Raw genomic sequence first — 20,797 nt, forward strand, 5'->3', positions numbered from 1 at the left:
CTTTATTGGTCTCAAATGACGATGAACTAGGTTTACAAACTACGAAGAAGTCTTCAAGCCACTCAGCATTCTTTTTTGAGAACTGATCCTTCATCCGTTTGACCTTATTCAATCGGATCAAAAATTGTTGAAACAGAATTTCAATTTGTTCTTTTAGTTCATCGTCAATCCATCCTACATGTGCTGCAACGTAGTTTTCCACTGCAATTCGTTTTTCTCTCGAATCGGTAACACCGAGGACTGGTTCTAATATGTCCTTTCTTTTTAAGATAATTTCTAAACGAAATATATCGAACGGGTATATAAAACATGTATTTAATTAAACAGTTATTTCATTACCATTTTGCCTGGAACACATTTTTACGGTAAATCTGACACTAATCGAATATCACTGAACGAAGGATGCGACACGCCGGAACTTCCGATGTAAACAACCTATTTGTTTGGGCGTAAGTAATTGATTGATACTTGGCTTCTAATATTGTAAAAGCTTCTCATGAAGCTTCTTTATTAGTTTTTGTGACGTTTCTTCACACAATTGATATAATCACGCACACCATCTACCATCTATGTTATTGTTACACAAATGCTTTTATGCTCACGTACCTTTTGTTAATGAAGATATTATTCACGTTTAAATATAATATGAACGTCGTAACGCCCGCAGCTATAACGCAAAGGTATGCAGAATACGATTTTTTAACGGTCCTGGATGTCTTCGTAAAGGAAATATCCTCGTGTCTGCCACATAAAATAAGAAAGCACAAATGGCAACTTTGGCGACTGAAGCTCTCAATCATTATCTAAGGATGCATTCATAGAACACTAAGCTGAGAAGCAAGTTCTGTGCCAATAGGATCGTAAATAAGCGGAAGCAGTAAAGGAAGATAAAAGATAATGTTCATAGCAATTCAAATTCACCTCAAATGGTTGTCAAGCTAATGAAAACCCAAGATACATTCAAGAGATGCATATATATATTTTTATATTCCAAGCCTTATGACAATAACTATGCACTTATAATTCACATATTAGTGAAAAGTAAGCTAAACAAGTGATTTTTAGATGAATTCAGTCGTAATTTAGGTTTTGTCCGACATTTGTTCGGAGAGCCGCCACTGTGCCTCGTAGGTAGTAGACACCAACTCCTGGATACCTAAATGTGTCTGGCAGCATTTAATCAACCATTCACTTTCACTGGATTGGACTATTTTGGCCCGGTGCACGTTAAGGTAGGACGAAGTAACGTCAAGTGGTGGGTGGCTCTCTTTACCTGGCTGACCATCAGAGCTATCCACCTAGAACTGGTGCATACTTTGAGCACGGAGTCATGTTTCATGGCCGTTCAACGCGGTTTGCTGAGGGAATTATTGACGGACAACATCACTGGAGAAGTTCTTCCTGCAGTTTGCCACAGAATTTGAAAATCTGTAAATGTTTTTTAGCTACAGTGCTGTTCTGAATAATAGCAGCGCATGTCGATTTTCATACAAAATGCTCAACTTTGACATGCTGTAGTTTTGTTCCCTTTCAAGCAATCGAGTTGAAATTTTCTCCACAGAACTACAAATATGCCCAATTTTGTAAACACAAAATTTTAAAATTTTCTAAGCCCCTGCCGGAAAGTGAGATACTAGGTGAAATTGTTCGAAAAAATAGCAGTTTTAAAAAATTGAATTTCGGCTTGACATTATAGTTTTAAACTGTATATCACTTACCATTGGAACAATCTCCTCCTACTTATCAAACCTACACCTAAACCGAAAACGTTTAAAATATTTGTAGAAGAAAAGTTTTAAAATGAAAAACTGCTATTTTTTCGAAAAATTTCACCTAGTGTCTCACTTTTCGGCAGGGACTCAGAAAAAACTGAAATTTTGTAGTTACAAAATTGATCATATTTGTAGTTCTGTGGAGAAAATTTCAGCTCGATTGCTTGAAAGGGAACAAAACTACAGCATGTCAAAGTTGAGCATTTTGTATGAAAATCGACATGCGCTGCTATTATTCAGAACAGCACTGTACTTGACGAGATGAGCTAGCCTTGGGTTGCAAATTCCTGACCTTCCATGAAATGCCGACCTCAACCTAATTCTTTGCTAGATATTATTTTCTCAATTCTTTCTTTCGGAATTTTCACTAACTTACCAGCCCATTGAAGTCTGCCGTATTTTACAAAGTCAATAATATTCGCTTCTTTATACACTTCTATGAATAACTCGTGATTCAAGAGACCTTAGTTATGACAAAGTTCGATAACTCTATATCAAAATACGGAGTACGGAGCTGATTGAAATTTGTGTCTAGTGTCTCAAATAAAAGTGTTCCATGTGATGTGTTTTTCTTGTAATTCAATTATCTGGATGAATCCGTTTAAATCAGCTCTCTAATGTGTGGTGGAAGTGCAAAATGTTATCACAGTTGATGTCCGCTCATGCTTTGAAATTCTAGGAGATGAGTCGCATTTATCCAACCAGATACCTCCAGTATAGCCCGAACAACGGAAATCAAAAAAACCATTTCGTATTTCCCCGTCCGGAGTGGTTGTAATGACAATGCTAAGCTTTTCTAAAAGTCATTCTCGCTCGGTTTACCGGATTCAACAGCGAGTTGCCAGCCCCAGATGATATGTATCCTTCTGCTTTGTCTCGTCCGAAAATGTGTGCTATTTCTTCCGCCCTAACGACCAGCAATCCCATCACCAGTACCGGAAGAGAGTGCAGTTTCCTGTCTGGAAGCGGGTTGAAATTTGACACCCTCGGGGAAGGTTATAGAGATTCAGTGCATTGTCTACACTGTAGTAAACCTCAACGACCACACGTTTCCAGTGTAATACTCTTGAAATAGTGGAAACACACTGAACGTCCTAAGCTCTCCGGCAGCTGGCGTAACAGTTGGCATCCCTTCCTGGAAGTAACGAATGTTCTGGAACGGATTTCCCTTTTGCTCATTAAACGACAGCGGCAGCTCCCAACAGCGCCAATGTTTCCATGGCAGCTCAGAAGAGAAAAAAAAAAAATAGTGCACAACCATCTGTGAACTTTCGAGACAGGGAATTTTGCTTCGTGAAAATGTTGCAGTATGTGTTTCTGAACTGTTGGACCGTTGGTGGATAACATCACCCATTGGTTGTTTAGGCGGTCCCCGAAGAAATGGAAATGCCAATCGAATCGAAATCGAATCGAAATCGAATCGAAATCGAATCGAAATCGAATCGAAATCGAATCGAAATCGAATCGAAATCGAATCGAAATCGAATCGAAATCGAATCGAAATCGAATCGAAATCGAATCGAAATCGAATCGAAATCGAATCGAATCGAAATCGAATCGAAATCGAATCGAAATCGAATCGAAATCGAATCGAAATCGAATCGAAATCGAATCGAAATCGAATCGAAATCGAATCGAAATCGAATCGAAATCGAATCGAAATCGAATCGAAATCGAATCGAAATCGAATCGAAATCGAATCGAAATCGAATCGAAATCGAATCGAAATCGAATCGAAATCGAATCGAATCGAATCGAAATCGAATCGAAATCGAATCGAAATCGAATCGAAATCGATCGAAATCGAACGAAATCGAATCGAAATCGAATCGAAATCGAATCGAAATCGAATCGAAATCGAATCGAATGAATCGAATCGAATCGAAATCGAATCGAAATCGAATCGAAATCGAATCGAAATCGAATCGAAATCGAATCGAAATCGAATCGAAATCGAATCGAAATCGAATCGAAATCGAATCGAAATCGAATCGAAATCGAATCGAAATCGAATCGAAATCGAATCGAAATCGAATCGAAATCCGAAACGAATCGAAATCGAATCGAAATCGAATCGAAATCGAATCGAAATCGAATCGAAATCGAATCGAAATCGAATCGAAATCGAATCGAATCGAATCGAAATCGAAATCGAAATCGAATCGAATCGAATCGAAATCGATGAATCGAATCGAATCGAACGAATCGAATCGAAATCGATCGAAATCGAATCGAAATCGAATCGAAATCGAATCGAAATCGAATCGAATCGAATCGAAATCGAATCGAATCGAATCGAAATCGAATCGAAATCGAATCGAAATCGAATCGAAATCGAATCGAAATCGAATCGAAATCGAATCGAATCGAATCGAAATCGAATCGAAATCGAATCGAAATCGAATCGAAATCGAATCGAAATCGAATCGAAATCGAATCGAAATCGAATCGAAATCGAATCGAAATCGAATCGAAATCGAATCGAAATCGAATCGAAATCGAATCGAAATCGAATCGAAATCGAATCGAAATCGAATCGAAATCGAATCGAAATCGAATCGAAATCGAATCGAAATCGAATCGAAATCGAATCGAAATCGAATCGAAATCGAATCGAAATCGAATCGAAATCGAATCGAAATCGAATCGAAATCGAATCGAAATCGAATCGAAATCGAATCGAAATCGAATCGAAATCGAATCGAAATCGAATCGAAATCGAATCGAAATCGAATCGAAATCGAATCGAAATCGAATCGAAATCGAATCGAAATCGAATCGAAATCGAATCGAAATCGAATCGAATCGAAATCGAATCGAAATCGAATCGAATCGAATCGAAATCGAATCGAATCGAATCGAAATCGAATCGAATCGAATCGAAATCGAATCGAATCGAATCGAAATCGAAATCGAATCGAAATCGAAATCGATCGAAATCGAATCGAAATCGAATCGAAATCGAATCGAAATCGAATCGAAATCGAATCGAAATCGAATCGAAATCGAATCGAAATCGAATCGAAATCGAATCGAAATCGAATCGAAATCGAATCGAAATCGAATCGAAATCGAATCGAAATCGAATCGAAATCGAATCGAAATCGAATCGAAATCGAATCGAAATCGAATCGAAATCGAATCGAAATCGAATCGAAATCGAATCGAAATCGAATCGAAATCGAATCGAAATCGAATCGAAATCGAATCGAAATCGAATCGAAATCGAATCGAAATCGAATCGAAATCGAATCGAAATCGAATCGAAATCGAATCGAAATCGAATCGAAATCGAAATCGAATCGAATCGAAATCGAATCGAAATCGAATCGAAATCGAATCGAAATCGAATCGAAATCGAATCGAAATCGAATCGAAATCGATCGAATCGAAATCGAATCGAAATCGAATCGAAATCGAATCGAAATCGAATCGAAATCGAATCGAAATCGAATCGAAATCGAATCGAAATCGAATCGAAATCGAATCGAAATCGAATCGAAATCGAATCGAAATCGAATCGAAATCGAATCGAAATCGAATCGAAATCGAATCGAAATCGAATCGAAATCGAATCGAAATCGAATCGAAATCGAATCGAAATCGAATCGAAATCGAATCGAAATCGAATCGAAATCGAATCGAAATCGAATCGAAATCGAATCGAAATCGAATCGAAATCGAATCGAAATCGAATCGAAATCGAATCGAAATCGAATCGAAATCGAATCGAAATCGAATCGAAATCGAATCGAAATCGAATCGAAATCGAATCGAAATCGAATCGAAATCGAATCGAATCGAATCGAAATCGAATCGAAATCGAAATCGAATCGAATCGAATCGAAATCGAATCGAATCGAAATCGAATCGAAATCGAATCGAAATCGAATCGAAATCGAATCGAAATCGAATCGAAATCGAATCGAAATCGAATCGAAATCGAATCGAAATCGAATTGAAATTAGTTCTCAAATGTTATTCTCTTGTTATCAAACAGCAATCGGGATCCGTTATAGCCAATATCACGGTTCATCCAATTTCAAGAGTGCACAGTTTCTCTGCTCTATGAACCTACTTCCTGAAGTGCAATCGAGATGCCCTCGGAGCGATTGCCTCCGCAGGCTAGTTATTTGGAGCATTGAATTTCATTTTCATGGTCTAGAATGTCGGTTAACCACCGTTTCTTGTCGGAAATGATTTAGATGAAATTACTCGGAAAGCAATCAGTTTTTATTGCAATCAAAAACCGTTTGGGAGAGAACAGGAAATTATATGAAATTCAGAAGCAATATTTATATAATGAATGCTTAAAGTTACCATGGTCCGTTTCTGCAACTTTGAAAGTTTCCCAACACTCCGTCAAGCGCAGAAAGTCCGATTTTTCACATCCCTTTTCAAACAAGCGGAAACCCATCACAGCAGTGTGTCCTCTGATGACTTTTCTGTGTTGAAACTTTCATGCTTCAACAATCGGGAAAAAGAAACCGAAAATATCTCATCCCGCGATAGAGCATTTCTAGCTCATAACGCAAATTATGCCCGATGGATTTTTTTCAATTTTATATCTGTTTTTCTGTGCTTTGTTGCTTGATCACACTTTGCAATGCAGCCAAGGAAATCGTCGTGGCCTAAAACGAAGGTATGTATTAAGTAGTCAAGTACTAAAGATGTATATTTTATACTGAAATTCGTAATAATTTGAGAATGGACAGAAATAATAGAAAAAAACCTATCTATATGAATCAAAATGGAATGGTGTTTACATGTCACGAGTTGGCTTGATAACGGGTCAACAGATTTACACAATTCTTCCACTGTTGCATTTGACAAGGGATGCGACGTGTTCGTGTGTATAAAAAGTTTAGGAAATTCGCCAGGAAATGTCATATTGGATAATACACGCAATAATTACATCTAAGTTGATAAAAGTTCGTCGAGAAATCTAATTTTTATTTGCGTTTCGAACTGGAAATACTCCCTACGCAATAATGGTGACATCGACGCAAATCAGACGCAGCATTCCATTTGGCAAGATTGGAAACCACTCTTCGCCACAACTGCCTCCGGGATGACTTGAGGTTCGCTTTGTGAAAAGTCAAAACAGCGAACTTTTTGTCTTTGGCAGAAATGGCGCTGAGGACGGATTTGGGCACTAGGGTCTCCCCTCACAAAACCGGGAAGGAGAGGATGATTGTGATGAAAATTTTCAGTCCATCAACCAAGTTTTCCCGCTTTTTCGGTTTTCGCTTTTGCATACTTTTCGGCGCAGTAGTTGTTTCCTTCCATTTATTTCGAAAACTGACGTCGGTGGTCCTGCCGGTTGACGGAAGTGGCACGAATAAATGCCCGTTTGCGCGACAGCAGATGGTGATGTGGCTTACCTGAATTGTAGTCAATCTACATTTTCGTTGTTTTTTTGCTTCGAGTTGCTTCTCGAGTGAAAAGTTTTGCAAAATAATTCTTGTTTCGCCGGTGTTTGTTTGTTCGGAATGGTAGATTTAGCGTGAGTCACGGTATACTTTCGTTTCACGGTTCATGAAGAAAGTTAATTTTTGTTTTTATAATGTTTATAAGGGATTGAAGAATCAGCACTTGATTTACCGTCTATAGTTACCGGTTTATTATTAGTTTATTTCTGTGCTGTTTGATCTCAATGAGGTTATGAGAATATTTTGAGCATCAAGTCCGCCTTTACAGCCGCAGAACGCGGACAGATGGAATTACGGATTAGAGCGGAAAAAGCCGAAAAGGCATTGATGCAACAGCCGGTTCACAGGAGACGCCTAGAAGCAATCCAACCACCCGCTCGGAGAAAAGAACGAGGGATACACCAGGAGCACAGAAAGATCCCAGAAAGCAGAGAAGCGACAATGCGTGCGTCAGCGAGCAGAATATCGGCAATGAATGGCGCACCGTGGAAGGGCAAAAGGAGAAGAATGCAGCACGCAAGGAAAGGAATAGGAAAAGAAAGGAACCGAAGAAGCAAGAAAAACGACGGTCACCTCGTGAGAGGTTCCAGGGCGATGCTCTTGTCATTGAGGCAAGTGACAAGCCAAGCTACGCGGAGATTCCCAGGAGAGTGAGGGAGAATCAGGAGCTGAAGGAGCTGGGTGAAAACGTGGTGAGAGGCGCACCCAGTAAGGTGATAAGCTCTTTGAGCTCAAAAAAGATCCGGCGATCAAGAGTTCGGCCTGCCGGGAACTCGTCGCGAAGTCGCTGGGCAACGAGACAAGTGTGAGAGCCTTATCCCAGGAGGCTGTGATCGAATGTAGAGCACAAGACGAGATCACAACAGAAGACGACGAAGCACTGTGGTCTCAATGCAACCTGGAAGAAGCTCCGCAGTCAATTCGGCTGAAAAAAGCATACGGTGGTATGCAAATAGCGACGATCCGATTGCCAGTCGCAGCAGACAAAAAAAATCGTCGAGGCTGGTAAGGTCAAAGTGGTCGATCTGCCCGCTGAAACAGATTCCTCGGGAGACGAATTCAGTGAAGAGATGCTTAAGATGCATGAATTTCGGCCATCGGGCAATCAACTGAAAAGGCCCGGACTGGTCCGAACACTGCAAGAAATGTGGTGGAAATGGTCACGTTGGCAAGGACTATCTGAAGACCCAAGGTACATGCTGTGCAAAGCGGAGGATGGTAACGCCCATACGACGGGTGGCTTCAAATGCTCCAAATATCAGAAGGCGAAGGAAGAACAGTAATGATTATAAATATAACGCACGTGAACCTCAATCATTGCGACGGAAACAAAGTGCGACGTTGCCATCATTGCAGAACCGAATCGGGTTCCTCTCGATAACGGCAATTGGGTAGCAGACAGAGCAGATTAGAGCCAAGGAATCAGCGGCGTCCTCTATACTGGTGGAACGACAGACTCAGCACCCTCCGTGCAGCCTGATTAACCCCTCTACCGGCAGCTTCACTTTTTACCACTGAAAAAATATTCAAATCGCGATAATTTTTTTGTTTCTCAATATTTTTGCACCATTTTTTTCACAAGACCTCAAAAAACTCTTCTAGTTTAGGAATACGTATCGATATTAATCATTGGTGATCTAGTTTTGAGGATATTCCGATGTTCCTTGGGGGACCGACATTCTCCATGTAAAATGTCTTTGGCGGCCATTTTGTTTTTGGTTAATTTATCAAAAAAAAAATAAAATGCGTTCTATACAATGCCAGGTAATAAGGAGCTACTCTGAAATAATCATACAAATCATTTCGGTATTCTTGGAGAAATCTGAAAATTACGATATTAGGTATTTTAGAGTTTTAAAAATCTTTATTTGTTCAGGGTGGTACCAGGAACATAAATGCTCATTAATCAAAGACGGCTGCACCAAATTGCTTCATTTTTTCACAACATACTCGCATTAATGTATCATTCGGAGGAGTGGATATTCGAATACGATAAAAATTCTGTAGTCTGAGATATTCACGTGAGTTATGGCTACGCGTCGGTCCCCCAACGTATTTTGAAATATTCAGATGGCTAATGATCAATATCGACACATATTTTAAAACTAGTAGAGTTTGTTGAGAGTTTGTGAAAAAAATGGTGCAAATATATAGAGAAACACAAAAGTTATCGCCGTTTTAATATTTTTTCAGTGGTAAAAAATGAAGCTGCCTGTAGAGGGGTTAAGAGCCAGTAGACGCGTGCAAAGAGCTAGTTCGGAAGCCAGCATGGAAGAGCGTTAGGTGACCTGCCGGTTGGCCAGAGAAGCGTTCAAACGGGAGATAGCGATGAGTAAATCGAACTGTTTTAAGGAGTTGTGCCGAGAAGCTGACGCAGTGATTGCGAAGATTATGGGTCCAGTAACACCAGCTGAAATGTGCCCCGACCAACTGAAATTTATTGTGGACGGTCTCTTTCTTACGCATGCTCTCACCGCGTGGCTACCCACACTGTACGCTGACGTAGACGAAAAAAAATGCCGATATCCAAGTTTCTTACACCGAGCGAAAGGATTGAAGTTGAACAAAGCTCCCGGTCCAGATGGCATCCCCAACGTAGCGGTAACCATCTAAGGGCAGCAATCTTGGCGTTCCCAGATATATTTAGGACAGCGTTGCAGAAGTGCTTAGCGGAAGACTGCTTCCCAGACATATGAAAGCAGCAGAAGCTGGTGTTGCTGCCAAAACCGGGAAAACCGCCTGGAGATACTACTTCATATAGACCAATATTCTTGCTGGATACTCTTGGTAAACTTCTGGAGGTCATTCTCGACAAGCTGACAATCTACACGGAAGGCGAGAACGGATTGTCAGAAACGGCAGTTTGGAAACCCATCAATGCATCCGATTTCGAGATTTCTGACGATGCGGATGAAGATATGACCAGCATCGCTGCAGCTAAGAAACAACGACCATCGAATACACCAGACATCAATGAAGCCCCATTTGAGGAAGTGAAACGCAAGAGAAGGAGTAAGAGCAAGCATCATTCGTCTTCTCGGTAAGATTAGCAATGGGTATATGTCCTGCCGAAGCATCCCTAGATACTACCACATGTTTCAAGGAACCTCCACCCTTATTTCTCTCATCACAACCATCTCATTCATCGGATCATCGCAAAAATCATCAGCATCAACGAAACTCACCAGCATACAAGAACACTGCTTGTATCTAAACGCCATTCAAAGCTTCCAACTGCATCAATGAAACCGAAGAACGAACCGTTCAGTAGCACTAACGTCAGCGAGGGCTCCCTTTTCCGTGTGGTAAGCCCAAGTATATGTCTTGTCGAAGCCTACACAGTTACTGCCTCTCTGCTCAAGCAAAATTTATTTATACCTTTCACAACACCAAAACGTTGCAACCCGTACCGCATCCTGGATCCATACCACCGGAGAGAAGGCGATCAACATTTCTCCGAAGAGTCAACGCCGGCTGGACACACGAAAACAACCCTATTGCTCGACGATCATTCATCAACAATCCTGCGACGATACAGCAAAAGCAAATCACGTAAACTATATTCGACAACCCAACCCATTGATCAACAGGTGAGCCAAAACAACAACACTATACACTCGTCATTACCCTTTAAAGAATAAAAAATGCCCATTTTTTGCTGATATATGCAGCTGTCAAAATAATGGATGCTTCAAAAATTTCAATAAAGAGTAATATTTGTCCATTTCCAAGTTTCATGAGTTTACCCTTTAATGGGTAAAAATTGTATTGGGTATGTATGCTCAGTCACAATCGAAACTTTCCGAAGAATGTTGTTCTGTGATCTTAGAAGCATCAATAATGATGGGAACATTGAAAACAAGTAAGTATAATATATTTGAGTTGTTTTGAAATTGTATCCGAGGGTAGCATTGCCATGTATTTGTAGGATAATTAGTCAAAAAAAAAACCTTCCGGGTGCTTGGTTCCCGATCAGCTCGAAATGTGAAGTTCCAGCATTCTAGGATCCGGTCAATGTCGTGAACAATCCCGTTGAGTTTAACCTGTTTTTGAGTGTGCATTATTTATGATTTTTCTATTCAATAAATCCGTTTTACATGTAAAGCTATGCATCATTTATTTTGATAATTTGAAATACAATTTTTGATTAAAATCTGTTTTGGAAATCGTCAAGAATCAACCAGAAAAAGGAGTAAATTTTACCCTTTTTCCAATTTGGTTTCAATTCGGAAAGTGGGTAAAATTCACTCGTTGACTTGACGTACAAGCCACTTACTCTTTAATAAGTAAAGGCCCTTTACTCTTTTTATGAGTTAAACTAGTTTCTCTCAAAGAGGGTAGTTTTTTACTCTTTAAAGGGTACTTTGGTCTTACAGTGTACTATTTTCAATGACAAATGGCAATGGACCGATGCATGAGTTCACTGTTTGACGTTTGAGCGGTGCCGTGCTATTTACGTGACCATGGTAACGAGTGAAATTCGGCACCGCTCAAACGTCAAATTAGTAAACTCGTGCACTGGTCCATAGACCGATGCACGAGTTCACTATCTGACGTTTGAGCGGTGCCGTGTTATTTACGTGACTATGGCAACGAGTGAACTCGGCACCGCTCAAACGTCAAATTAGTGAACTCGTGCATCGGTCCATAAGCTACAGTACAGGTGAAGAAGACCATGATTTGCATATGTATTGGTAACCAAAAAAAGTGGTGACGTCACTATTTGGTTGCAAGCACGAGTAGATATGGGATATTTGAAACAAATTTAATGTAACATAAAAAAAATGTGATGCATACCATGAAATTTAATTCGAACTAGATGATTTATGATTATTGAATTTATCGTTGGACTATTTCAACACAATAGACATAAAAATATTCAAAATAATCATATATTTAATTGAGGTTTGCCTAGCACGAAATAGGGTATTCCATCTGTATAAATAACTGATGTATACTTTTTGATGACGCCGTAAAAACTATTAGTAATCAAGTGTGTAGCTTGTTGTTTCTGAGCAGATGAATTGATTAACACGTTATTAAACAACACTGTGGTGAAACAATGCTCAGAAACAATAAGGTACATACTTGGTTGTCATTGGCTGGATTATATATCTTGCTTGCGTTTAATCAGCGTTCGTAGTGTGTTCAGCATTATCACGCTTCCTCTAACATGGCATGAGTAAAATTGAGTCCATCATGACTGACGAACTCTGACCAACAGGAATCGTTCAGGATATCAACATCTGAACTTCGTAGCGGTAGGGTAGAGGGAAACATTGCAAGAAGATCCATTTTCAACTATTATCGTTTTTCGATTTCTCCGCCTCCAGTGAACAGTGATTTTGCAAAAGGTTAGGGTCTATTCAAAAATTTCATAACGCCAAAAATGGTCATTTTCGACACCCACTCACCCCCTCGTAACGCTTTTTGTATGAACATTTTACAAATTTTGTATGAGCCGTAACAGCACGAGGACACCCACCCACCCCCTTCGGCGTTATGAAATTTGTGAATGGGCCCTTAGCCACAAGTTCCTTCCGCTCGTTCCGTTGATAACGTTGGGAACGACCTCTACTCTCAACGCATGACGATTCCGGAGTACGAATGGTGGGAAAAGCTGTAATTGGCATTACGTTTCTTGGTACTGGACAAAGAAATCTTACCGCCTCGGACCAGACTATTTCGATCTGCACCTGTCAACGATTTTCGGATCGAAGCATTGAACACAAAATCGTCAGATGTGAAATGCTGGGAGCATACATAAAGCGATGTACCCGGATCTTTGATGAGCCCACAAAATTTCACCCATTTCAATCGCTTGCTAGGTTCTTTGGGGAAATTGTGAAAACTTATGCAAATATCACTGTTCTTCGCTTCCTGTGTCGTTATCTTGCACACATTGACTACACACTGCGGAATTCTATCAAAATTTACCAGAAATTGTTAAAACTGTACGAAATAAAGTGGAAAAACTTCTGAACTCGCGCACTTTTTGCTTTCGCGTCAAGGGATTTTAAATTGTAAACACAAATAGTGACGTAGGCAAGATCAGCGATGTATTGGTGTTAGGTGTCATTTTCAATTTTATACATCTATGAACGTGGTGTTTTCGGCCGTTGCAGTCTTTGAGAGCAGCAAGAACGGTTTTGCTTCAATATCCGACGGTTTCGGTAATATATTTTACCTTTTTCAAGGATTAGAAACTACGTTCTCTTGTACATATATGGTAGTGCTCTACATTCATTTGTCCATACATGAAATTGGAATGGCGCCCGCTTTGGTGCATGTGTGGCGATATTTTTGCCTAGTACTGTAACGTGGGCGGCTTTTTGCTATAAACCTACACGTTTTAGCTTACGCTTTGTGCTATAATTTCAGTTTTATCTCGGAAAGTTAGCGCGGACAGCTAAGAAGAAAAGAAAACTAAAATTATTAATTATTTATTACAAAATCATATTGATTGATATACTCCTATCAATCAATATGATTATATCAACTTTCATTACGAATGTATAGGAATAAACACTCTAAATGCTCCTCATAGGTCCTCATAAACATTAATACTGTGCATTTATATGATGAAAATGTGTATTGTCTTGACAAAACTATAATTTTATTTCCAAATTTGTAAAATATTTTGTCTAAGAAATTATTCCGTTTTTGTCACGGTTCCGTTTTTATCAACTGAAAATTGCCGATCGTGTTGATAAAAACGGAACATACCTGTATTGTATAGGAAAGTGGAGTACAATAAAAATTGAATTGTATTATTGAGGTTATTTTGCTATAAATATATAAACTAAATATTATAAGCAAAACAAAACAACAAAAAATCATCTTTATTGCTAACGAGCGTTCAATACACAATAACAGGATAAACATATACTATCGAAATCGTAAAAATGATTTTCTGCATGGGTTTCTATTCAGCACAATAACCAGAACGGATGAATGTTTGTTACTCGTCGTAACTGGTAGCGGCAATCTAGAAACATCCAGCTTGCATTGATTGTTGCTCTGATTGCACTCTGTGGACCGATGCGCCTCAACATCCCGATTGTTGGTTCTCCGTCCGAGCAGCCTCCGTCTCTTCCGATTACAGCAAGTTTAGGTCTTAGTTTGCAGCTGGCTTGTGAAGTATTGCTGTAAATGGAAGTAAACGAATTGTTTTAAAAACATAAATATGAATTGACCCGTGAAGCTTACCAGAAAACGATTTGGAATGGCGATTTTTTGTAACGAAGCGTTTCAATTCTAAGATAGTTTGAAAGGACCCTGAACGAGCACTTTATTCGACAACTTGTGTCTCTGGTCAACTGATACAATATCAAGACGTATCCGGGGACGAATGGCCACCAAATGAGAGCACTCCAGCATTTAATTTGGAGAATTATTCATTCCCTCTTGGTCCTGGTACAACATCCGACGACAACATGGAAAAAGCGGCAGCTGCAGGAAAGCAGCAAAACAATCAGTTTTTCGCACGGCTGAAAATAAAATAAGGATTACATTTTTGTACAATCAGGCAATATAAGGTAATTACTTACCACCGATTCTCGCGAGATCCATAATTACAGCTTACTAATCGACTTTTTTGGAATTAACTTAATGTTTTTACCGGAGCCTAATGACAATGTTTTGATTGCAGCCATTGGTATACACACTGAACAAAATACACTGGTGGTAATCAGGCTTAGTTTAGTTTTATACTCCAAAATAGCATACTCACTAAACCACACGAAGTATAAATCTTACAAATGATAAAAAAGATTGTACATTAGACTTTCAATGTTTTATTATAATTCTGAGTGCACAACAAAAATTGATGCGTTAAGATCGTTTATTAGATCTGCAGATTTAGATGTTATCTTCCTGCAGGAAGTGCAAAATGAGCAGTTGTTGACATTCATCAACGTGGTGCAGCTATTGCAGTGCGAGACCAATACAATGTACATCATATAGACAAGAGCTTGGACAGTCGAATAATATCTATGAGGGTTGGACAAGTCACCTTCATCAACATTTATGCTCCATCTGGCGCCTTAATGAGGAACGCGAGGGAAGACTCCTTTAACTCATCAGTTGCACACTATCATGCTACGGAGTATGTCGTTCTGGGAGGCGATTTTAATGCAATAGTCAATCAAAAGGATGGAACAGGTGTCAGCAATATTAGTCCAATGTGTAAAAGACTCATGACTGCTGCACGTTTAGTAGATTCATGGGAGATACTGAACGGAAAAAGAGTAGAGTTTTCCTATATCAGATCGAATTCAGCTTCTAGGCTCGATCGCATTCTTATCTCAAACATCATGAAGTCACAAATGCGAACAGTCTATTTTACTGTAACAGCATTTTAAGATCACAAGGCATATATCATTCGTATGCTTCTACCACACTTGGGGACTCCAACTGGGCGTGGTGTTTGGCGGCTTCAACCACAAATCCTAGACAGCGAAGACGTTATGAACGAAATGTTTAGGAAGTGGCAATATTGGCTACGTGCAAGACAAAACTACCGCAACTATATGGAATGGTGGATAAGCTACGCTAAGCCTTGAAATGGAAGACTTCGATTGTACATCGTGAATTTCGAGATGCAATAGAGCTTTACCGTTCTTTACTGAAAAATGCAAACGAAAACTATCTCAATAATCCAGAACAAATAAAAACCATAAACCACATCAAATCTCAAATGCTGCGTCTTCAACGTAACTTTTCGATGAACTTCATAAAATCAACCGAAACATTTTTATCTGGAGAATCTACGACTCTCTTCCACGTAGCACAATTACGTAGTAAGAAAGCAAAAAGCACTGTATCAGTGCTAGACACAAGTGATGGCGGCGAAATAAGGGAGCAACCTGAGATAAGGAACGCGATTAAAACTAATTTTGAAACACTATATGCTGATGTGGAAACGGTTCAACCGACAGACTTGTTATCAATCAAAAAGATACCGGAACACAACGATGTGAATGAAAATCTTATGCAACCGATAGCACAAGATGAGGTTTTTGCTGCTATCAAAGGTAGTTGTTCTCATAAATCTCCAGGATTAGACGGGTTGCCAAAATAATTTTTCTTGAAAACTCACCAGCGTGATAAACGATGCACTAAAAGGTAACTCTCTGAAAGAATTCCATGAAGGCATAGTCGTACTGGTCAAAAAGAAAAGTAACGACAATAGCGTGAAGGGATTCCGTCCAATATCCGTACTAAACTTTGATTATAAGGTACTGGCACGAATTTTGAAACAGCGAATACATGGTCTGCTTCCACTTGTATTGTCCGACCACCAAAAATGTTCTAATGGAAAAAGGAGCATTTTTGAAGCAACAAGCCGCATTTTTGATAAAATGTGTCAATTAAATCCCAACGGAAAATCGCATTACTTGTATCGTTTGACCTAGATCACGCATTCGACAGAGTAGACCACACATTCCTGAAGGAAACACTGATTAGGATGAACTTCAATCCACAATTTGTGCATCTTCTTGCTACAATTTGGAGTCGATCATTTTCAAAAATTTTGATCAACGGACATCTAACGCAAGAATTTCAAATAAAGCGCTCTGTTCGACAGGGAGACCCTCTGTCAATGCATCTGTTTGTCTTGTACTTGCAACCATTACTTGATGCCATCAAACAGAAGCTTCCGAGAGTCTTGATAAACGCTTACGCTGATGACATATCAATGTTCTTCGAGGACGAATGCTCGCTTGTGCAAGTGACACAAATCTTCATGGAGTTCGAAGAAGTATCCGGTGCGATTCTAAATAAGGGGAAAACAACAGCGATAATGATAGGAATCATGAACCTCTCTGCATATACAGAGTGGCTCAACATCGAGAACTTTGTAAATATTCTTGGAGTGCGGTATGGGAACAACATAAAAAAATCGCAAAAACTCAACTGGCAGCATGTTATAAATGGACTAAGATCACGATTATGGCTACATCACCCGTGGAAACTAAACTTGATACAGAAGATTATCCTGATAAACACGTACATCAACTCTAAGGTCTGGTACATAGCTTCAAATCTACCAATCAACAAGGGATTTGTCAGTAAAGACGGAAATAGGTAAATTCATTTGGCACGGCCAAACACTGCAAACAGTCGCATTTGCAAATTTGATATTACCCAAAAATCGAGGTGGATTAAGTCTACACTGTCCAGAAACGAAATCAAATGCACTGCTAGTGAAACGTTTGATTAACTTAGCTCCGCAGTTACCATTTTTAAGCAGTTTTCTCGAAAATAGAAGTATAGCTATACCATCGACATATAGCCACATAGCTGTAGTCTGTTCGGAGATGCAGCAGTTTCCAGATCAAATCCTCGATTCACCATCGTCGCAAGGAATCTATCATCATCTTCTCTCCATGTTACCGGATCCTGGATTTGTGTCTGCAGAACTACGAGACTGGAAAACTGTTTTCAAACACCTTCATAGCAAGTCACTTACTTCACGTCAACGTTCAAATTGGTATATGGTGATGCATTCGAAGATAAAACATCGAGAGTTGCTGTATCATCGAGGCGTCGCACAGTGCGTTGAATGTATGGAGCTGCGGGACAAAAATCGAAACTAGAAGATTAAGCCATTTGAGCACCTTGGTATGGAAGGGAAAGTTGTTTCTGGTCAAAAGAGCTACAATTTGCATAAATGACATATAATATACGCATTATCACAAAACTGTCCCAAGCGCCAATTCATATTTTTTTCCAAGAAAAACCGTGCCATTTGTACTTTTATTGCTCATAATGATGTAAGCAGTTTTTTGCAAATATGTCTCTTATCACTCGTAGCTGCAAAAGTGGCTTATACGCCTTTATGCAAAAAATCGCATTTGTTTTTAATTTTTCAGTTTTTTATATGAAATTTGATTGAAATCTTGGAAACTACATTTGAAATATATTATTTTAAGCATAAACTTACTCTGGTGTAATGTCTGGTTGAGCCGAGACCACATAGTGTTGCAAGATTTTCGGATTTTCCATCACAAACAACTCATTTTCATTCTTGTGCTGGTTAAGGAATACCCTTAAAAATAGTCAAAAATCTCGAAGATTTGCAGGGAGTTGCAGCTGTATCTTTCAGACCTTTTACATGACACTCTAAAAAACATGTCTGTGAGTGATTTAGGGTAGAACTCGGTGGAACTATTTTTGAATCGATTATCAAAGTTACATGTTAGTATTTCATAAGTTTGATTTCATAGCCAACTCGACGTGTCGATTTCTCATATTCAAAGTTAAAATTGGTGTTATTATCCCATCAAATATACTTTACCAACCTTCAGTCATGTTCTCTTTTGGATTTTGATTAAATACATTGGTTTCAAAACTCTCCGTACTAGTTGAAAGGAATTCTGAAAACATGCGACAAAATTTAGTTTTTCTGCTACTCCGACAATGGATGCTTTCGAAGCGTGTTGTAGTAGTTTTAGTGCTTTGTATGTCTTATAAATACTTGTTTCAATAGCGGATGCTATCTATAAACACTTGTGGATACTTATTATCGCAGAATAAAATAACTTGAAATTTGATTTTTGTCTATGGAGCAACGCACTGTGCGTCATTGACAACCCGTTTTGTGAAACATGTCCTGATGAACCAGAAACCGTTGTACATAAACTATTTCGCTGTCAGAGAACACAAGACATTTGGAGATACCAGCGAAGAGAGATATTAGCTAAGGAATCTAGTTTATCCAGACTTGAACCAAATGAATTCATCTATCCTATCTTAAGAAATAACAACAGAAATTCAAAACACTTTATTATAATCACACTTGGTCATTTCTACACATACTTAATTGAAACACCAGATGATGAAATAGGTTTAGATAATTTTGTATTTTACATGAATGTTAATTACTAACAAGACAAAATAGAAGGTTTTACAAAAAAAAGCAGCGGAAGCAGCTTACACTATAGCTTACTTTACTTTTGATGGCGCTATGTCCTTCGAGACATGACCTGCGCCACAATGTTACGCCAACTAACTAGGTCCATGACTGCTAGCCTCTAGTTTCTCGATCGCCCCACGCTTCCAAGATCCTGCTCCACTTGGTCAAACCACCTAGCTCGTTGCGCTCTTATTCGTCCTGTATCGGCCGGATTCGAGAAGAACACCATTTTTGCGGAATTGTTGTCCGGCATTCTCACAACGTACCCCACCCATCGTACCCTTCCAGCTTTGGCGACTCTCTGGGTACTGGGTTAACCGTAGAGTTGCGCAAGTTATACATGGTTTATTCTTCTCCTCTACAAGCCGTTCTCACATACTCCGCCAAAGATCTTCCTAAGCACACGTCGTTCAAAAACTCCTAGTTCTTGCAGGTCCTCTTCCAGCATTGTCCACGTCTCATTCCCGTATAGGACTACCGGTCTTAACGCCGTCTTGTACATGGTACACTTGGTACAAAGGTTAAGTTTACCAGATCACAAAGTCTTGTGAAAACCGTAGTAAGCGATTTCCAGCAATGACGCGTCTTAGAATTTCTCTGCTGCAGTTGTTATCCGACGTTACCAATGATCCGAGGTAGACAAATTCGTCCACCACCTCGAACTCATCTCCATCGATCATCGCGCGTCTGCCAATAAGAGCTCTATCGCGCTCGGTTCCTCCAGCCAGCAGATATTTCGTCTTCGACAAATTTACTCTCAATCCAACCCGTTCTGCTTCACGTTTCAGCTTGGTATACTGTTCAGCAATCACCTGGAACGTTCTTCCGACAATGTCCACGTCGTCAGCAAAACAGATGAACTGACAGAATTTATTGAAGTTCGTACCCCATATGTTGAAGCCTGCCCGTTTCGTAACATCTTCTAGCGCAATATTGAACAGAAGGCAGGAAAGACCATCGCCTTGTCGAATTAATTTGCGTGTTTCAAACGGGTTCGATAGCGCACCCGATATCTTCACACAGCACTGTACTCTATCCATCGCTGCCTCGATCATCTAGTCAGTTTCCTGGAAATCTATCTCGTCCATTATTTTCCATAGCTCTTCGCGGTCGATGGTATCATAGGCCACTTGGAAATCGATGAATAGGTGGTGCATAGGGTCTTGATATTCGCGACACTTTTGGAGGATCTGCCGCAACTTAAAGATTTGGTCTGTTGTAGATCGCCCGTCCACGAAACCAGCTTGATAACTTCCCACAAATCTGCTTGCTATCGGCGATAGACGGCGGAAGATGATCTGGGAAAGCACTTTATAGGCTGCGTTAAGAATGGTGATCGCTAGAAAGTTCTCACATTCTAACTTGTCACCCTTTTTGTATATTGGGTATATTACTCCGTCCTTCCATTCCTCCGGTAGCTGTTCTGTATTCCAGATCCTGGCTATCAGTCGGTGCAGACAAGTGGCCAACCTGTCCGGGCCCATTTTAATATGTTCCGCTCCAATACCATCCTTTCCAGCTGCTTTGTTGTTCTTGAGCTGTTTGATAGCATCCTTAACTTACCCATTGTGGGAGTTGGCACGTCTCCCTCATCCGCCGTACTGAGGAAGCCATTTCTCCAGCTGTCTTAGTCTTCCTCATCTGCGACATTCAGGTGTTCATCGTAGTGCTGC

At 39.7% G+C, this 20,797-nt stretch overlaps 1 protein-coding gene and 1 long non-coding RNA gene across 10 annotated transcripts in view; one reads left to right on the forward strand and one right to left on the reverse strand.

The window, feature by feature from the left end:
• The window catches only part of LOC5564358 (serine/threonine-protein kinase 32A), a 573,562-nt gene that overhangs the window by 128,137 nt on the left and 424,628 nt on the right, over positions 1 to 20,797 (forward strand). The gene's annotated exons all lie outside the window — the stretch shown is intronic.
• On the reverse strand, positions 14,023 to 14,883 carry LOC110674118. Its single transcript, XR_002498684.1, has 3 exons — positions 14,755 to 14,883; positions 14,414 to 14,694; positions 14,023 to 14,350 (listed from the first exon to the last, which is right to left on the reverse strand). It is a non-coding gene; the product is annotated as an uncharacterized LOC110674118 (long non-coding RNA).

This window comes from Aedes aegypti, chromosome 1 (genome assembly GCF_002204515.2).
Source record: "Aedes aegypti strain LVP_AGWG chromosome 1, AaegL5.0 Primary Assembly, whole genome shotgun sequence".
Classification (NCBI taxonomy): Eukaryota; Metazoa; Arthropoda; class Insecta; order Diptera; family Culicidae; genus Aedes; species Aedes aegypti.